The sequence below is a fragment of the Micropterus dolomieu genome, linkage group LG13 (genome assembly GCF_021292245.1).
Source record: "Micropterus dolomieu isolate WLL.071019.BEF.003 ecotype Adirondacks linkage group LG13, ASM2129224v1, whole genome shotgun sequence".
NCBI lineage: Eukaryota > Metazoa > Chordata > Actinopteri > Centrarchiformes > Centrarchidae > Micropterus > Micropterus dolomieu.
Window position 1 is genome coordinate 3,910 of NC_060162.1, and position 4,868 is coordinate 8,777.

Genomic DNA, 4,868 nt, shown 5'->3' on the forward strand with positions numbered 1-4,868 from the left:
GTGTTTGGTACCTGGACCCAGGTGTGCGTGGTACCTGGACGTGTGTTTGGTACCTGGATATAGGTGTGCGTGGTACCTGGATGTAAGTATAAGTGGTACCTGGACCAAGGTGTGTGTGGTCCCTGGACCCAGGTGTGCGTGGTACCTGTACCCAGGTGTGCGTGGTACCTGGACCAAGGTGTGCATGGTACCTGGATGTAAGTACTTGGACGTGTGTTTGGTACCTGGACCCAGGTGTGCGTGGTCCCTGGACCCAGGTGTGCGTGGTACAAGGATGTAAGTACTTGGACGTGTGTTTGGTACCTGGACCCAGGTGTACGTGGTACCTGGACGTGTGTTTGGTACCTGGATATAGGTGTGCGTGGTACCTGGATGTAAGTATAAGTGGTACCTGGATGTGTGTTTGGTACCTGGACGTAGGTGTGTTTTGCAGAGAGCGGTCGGCGGTCAGAGAAGCAGCTAAGAATGAGCTCAATGAGCTGAAGGCAGAAACAGATGAAGAACGCCACAAAACGAACAGCATCTGATGAAAAACCCTGAAACAGAAGAGGTCAGAGGTCAAAATTAATCAAAGTTTATGTTACATTAAAGTTCACAATATTTAACTTAAAACAAAACATTTGATCAACTAGACAGATGTATCAGAGAGTACGGTCTCGAACTGCACTGTATGAAACGTGACATGAGATAACTGTTGTTGTGAACTGGCCATTGTAAAATATAATATGTAGGCAGCAGCAGGTGCTGGTTGACTGTCCAAGTTTGTTTCAGTCCATTTTCACTTTTTTTCTCTGTTATGATGTGGAGTTATATGAATTAATCAAAGAGATGCTTGTAGAGAAATACTCTTGTCATTTAAACGAAACGTTGTATGTAATTAGCAGCTACATATGAACTGCTTTCTAGGAATGATCAACACACACTTGTGTATTCACACATCCAGAGGAAAGTACATTTAGACCTGAGTCCCGGCGAGGGAAACTTCACAGAGCTGTGAAATACTGCAGCTGAAAGACAAGAACTGAGAGAAGAAAACAAGTCGAAGGAGAGGAAAAACAAACTGAGACAATCTTTACACCTGAGAGCAACACGTGATCCAAGAAAACTAAACCAGGACCAAGTGGATCAGCAGGACTCCGAGGTCAAAGAGACAACAGACAGAAAGAGAGAGGAGGCGCTCCCCACCACACACTCAGATAGAACCAAACATGTTTATAGTGCAAATAATAATCGACGAATGACTGATACCTGATCAATAATCTGCTCAATGTCCACCTTCAGAGGAACGAGGGAGCAGAGAACCAGGAGGGTCCAGAAGAGGAAGAGGAGGACGGATGAACGACTGCCCTTCATCCTCTCTACCTGGATTATAGCAACAGCAAGAACCTGAGGAGGAGGAGGAGGAAGATACTCAGGGCTTTTATCATTTCCCAAATTTGTGCCTCCTCGGTCAGTAGAGCATCTGTTGACAACAGTGAGATCACAGCAGAATCATCGTTCACTGCACAGAAACATAGTCACTTTTTTTAAAATGATTTCAGCCCTCAGACTGAACAAAAGGATAAAGTAACATTTATCTCACGATGCCCCTACTAAAACTGTCACCACAGGGCTGTTGGACTGACCTGTGCAGACCACATGGACACTATTATTATAACATGAAACAGGTCAGTGCTGAACGTTCATATTACAGCCTGATAATTTGACTTCAGCAGCTGAGTGCTCTGTTCTTTGAAGATTATAGCAGCTGAACTGATGTGTGGATCGGCTCGGACATTAACGGAACTTAAATAGGCCTATACTCATAGATCATCCACCCCCCCACCAACTAATTATTATATCAGATTCAGAGACCAGCATCTGCATGGGCATTTTACCGCCACCGTCCATGTAGTTCTCCAGGTGATTTTTTTGTGTTAAATTGATGTATTAGTGTTTTCTCTAACGATTTACTTTGATGATCAGAGAGGCTGCTGTCAGTCATTTACACGTTTCCATCCATGCAGTAAAGTCACAGCAAATATTGTGGGAAGAAATAAATAATCCATGTTTAGACTATGATGGAGCTCAGAACTGATCAGGAGGACGGCTGCTTTACTCCAAACAGGTTCACTGGATGAACCTGGACTGTGTATGAGAGCTTCAGGATGTGCAGAAGAACACAGAACATGAATTAACACTAGATCTGATCCTGTTGGTGTGTTGGGAGATTTAGACATTAATTTATGTTGCTGTGGCTCAGTGTCAGTGGAGAGACGCTTCATCCAGCAGCTATTCAGTGTTCATTTTTATCTTGCTGCCCATCATCACATTCAACAACATCAGTGATGTCAAAGCGAAATGACATTCAGAAACGCGATCAGAACAGCGCAAACAGTGAAGGGCAGAAAGTTCGATCGCACATTTAATTATTTTTAATTACTAATACAACTTATGAGTACAATAGAACCCTGCAGAGTCCTGCTCTATGGGTCGGTCCAGCTGCAGGTCACGTCTCTTTTAAACGTTACAGCGGCTGAAAAGACTTCTGCAAAGGATGTGATGTATCCTCACTTATAGCTCCTCCAGCAAGCCTCCTCCATCCTCGAGGTACATTTTAGGAACTGAGATGTCCTTCAAGATGGCGCGCTGAGATCGATTTCAGGGTCACAGGATCGAGGAGGCACAAATGTGGGAATGTGTTTGGATTTAACTGTTTCCAGGTGAACATCCTGAGGAACCACTGGTGGATCTGACCTGTTGCCATGGTAAACTGTATGAAGGACCAGTAACATACCAAGGTGAGGCTCCGGATCAGAGGACCCATCAGGATCAACAGATGGTTCTGGATCTCCCCGTTCTTATTCACCAGGAAGTAAAAAATCTCCAGAAGGCCAAAGGAAGCCAGGCTGAGACCCAGAAGCTGCAACAGAGTATGTTTAGAACAGAGAGATTAAGTTTAGAGACCAGGTTTAGACCAGAGGGACTAAGTTTAGAGACCAGGTTTAGACCAGAGAGACTAAGTTTAGAGACCAGGTTTAAACCAGAGAGACTAAGTTTAGAGACCAGGTTTAGACCAGAGGGACTAAGTTTAGAGACCAGGTTTAGACCAGAGAGACTAAGTTTAGAGACCAGGTTTAAACCAGAGAGACTAAGTTTAGAGACCAGGTTTAGACCAGAGGGATTAAGTTTAGAGACCAGGTTTAGACCAGAGAGACTAAGTTTAGAGACCAGGTTTAAACCAGAGAGACTAAGTTTAGAGACCAGGTTTAGACCAGAGAGACTAAGTTTAGAGACCAGGTTTAGACCAGAGGAACTAAGTTTAGAGACCAGGTTTAGACCAGAGAGACTAAGTTTAGAGACCAGGTTTAGACCAGAGGGACTAAGTTTAGAGACCAGGTTTAGACCAGAGAGACTAAGTTTAGAGACCAGGTTTAGACCAGAGGAACTAAGTTTAGAGACCAGGTTTAAACCAGAGAGACTTAGTTTAGAGACCAGATTTAGACCAGAGAGACTAAGTTTTGAGACCAGGTTTAGACCAGAGGGATTAAGTTTAGAGACCAGGTTTAGACCAGAGGGACTAAGTTTAGAGACCAGGTTTAGACCAGAGGGACTAAGTTTAGAGACCAGGTTTAGACCAGAGAGATTAAGTTTAGAGACCAGGTTTAGACCAGAGAGACTAAGTTTAGAGACCAGGTTTAGACCAGAGTCCTGAACCCTGACCTAAAATAGCCTTAGCACTGTTTTCTTACGGTCTTGGTGCAGCAAAGTTTGGACAGTGGGATGATGCATCTGTGTGGGCGGAGCTGCAGGTATAGCAGGTAAAGAGGAGAACAGGTCCACAGGTAAACACAGGGGAACCACACCAGTACAGTGTGCTGGAAACACTGGGTCAAGTCCGGTTGGGAGGTGTACCAGGTAAGGTTCCAGTCCTGAAACCAGGCAACACTGTCACTGTTCATACCTCACAATTAAAGACTGATGCTTAAACAGGTGTAAACAAATCTTCAGTAAGTTAAATCCAAACATAAAAGAGACGTGAACATGTGGCCGGCGATGCGATGCTTTACTTGATCAGGTAAATCAGGTGTGCAAGTAGATGATGATAAACAGCAGCTTAATGTGAAACTCACCCAGAGAGGATCCAGACCGCTCACGCTGCACAGATCCTCCATTTAAACAAATCTTCTTCTCCTCTCTTCTACCTGTTCCTTCCTCCTCCTTGTTTATCCTTATTCTTCTCTTGTAAATTTGGTGTGTTGTTGGAGTTTCCAGAAGTTTCTGTGAGATGCAGTGAGAAAACTCTCTCTGACTCTGCCTTTTCATATGTTTATGTGTGTCTTTTGTCTCTTTTTATCGTGTTAGTTGAGAGTTTTTTGTCTGTTGTGGTTGTGTTTGTTGGTGGCGTTGCTTCCAGCCTGGCTGGGCAGGATGCCCGTTGTAGATGTGGAAGTGGATTTTGTGAAGCTGACACGCCGACATGCAGTGAAGTTGGTGCCGGCTGTCAGCTGCTCGGTGGAGGAGGCGAGTTTAGCGGTGGGAGAGGTGGTGGGTTATGGCAGCATTAAGTCTGCCTCCCGCATGAACGGAGCCATTGTGGTGTTTTTAGATCATACTGACAAAGTAAACGATGTGGTAGAAAAAGGGGTAATTATTAAAGATACTTTTACCCCGGTTCTCCCTCTGGTTAACCCTGCCAGGAAAGTTACCATCTCCAACGCTCCCCCGTTCTTAAAAAATGACTTATTGTTAAAAGAGCTATCCAGGTATGGACAGGTGATGTCCCCCATCAAGATGGTGTCCCTGGGCTGTAAGTCTCCATTGTTAAAACACGTTGTTTGTCACAGAAGACAGGTTTTCATGGTGCTAAAGAACAACTCGGCAGAAAT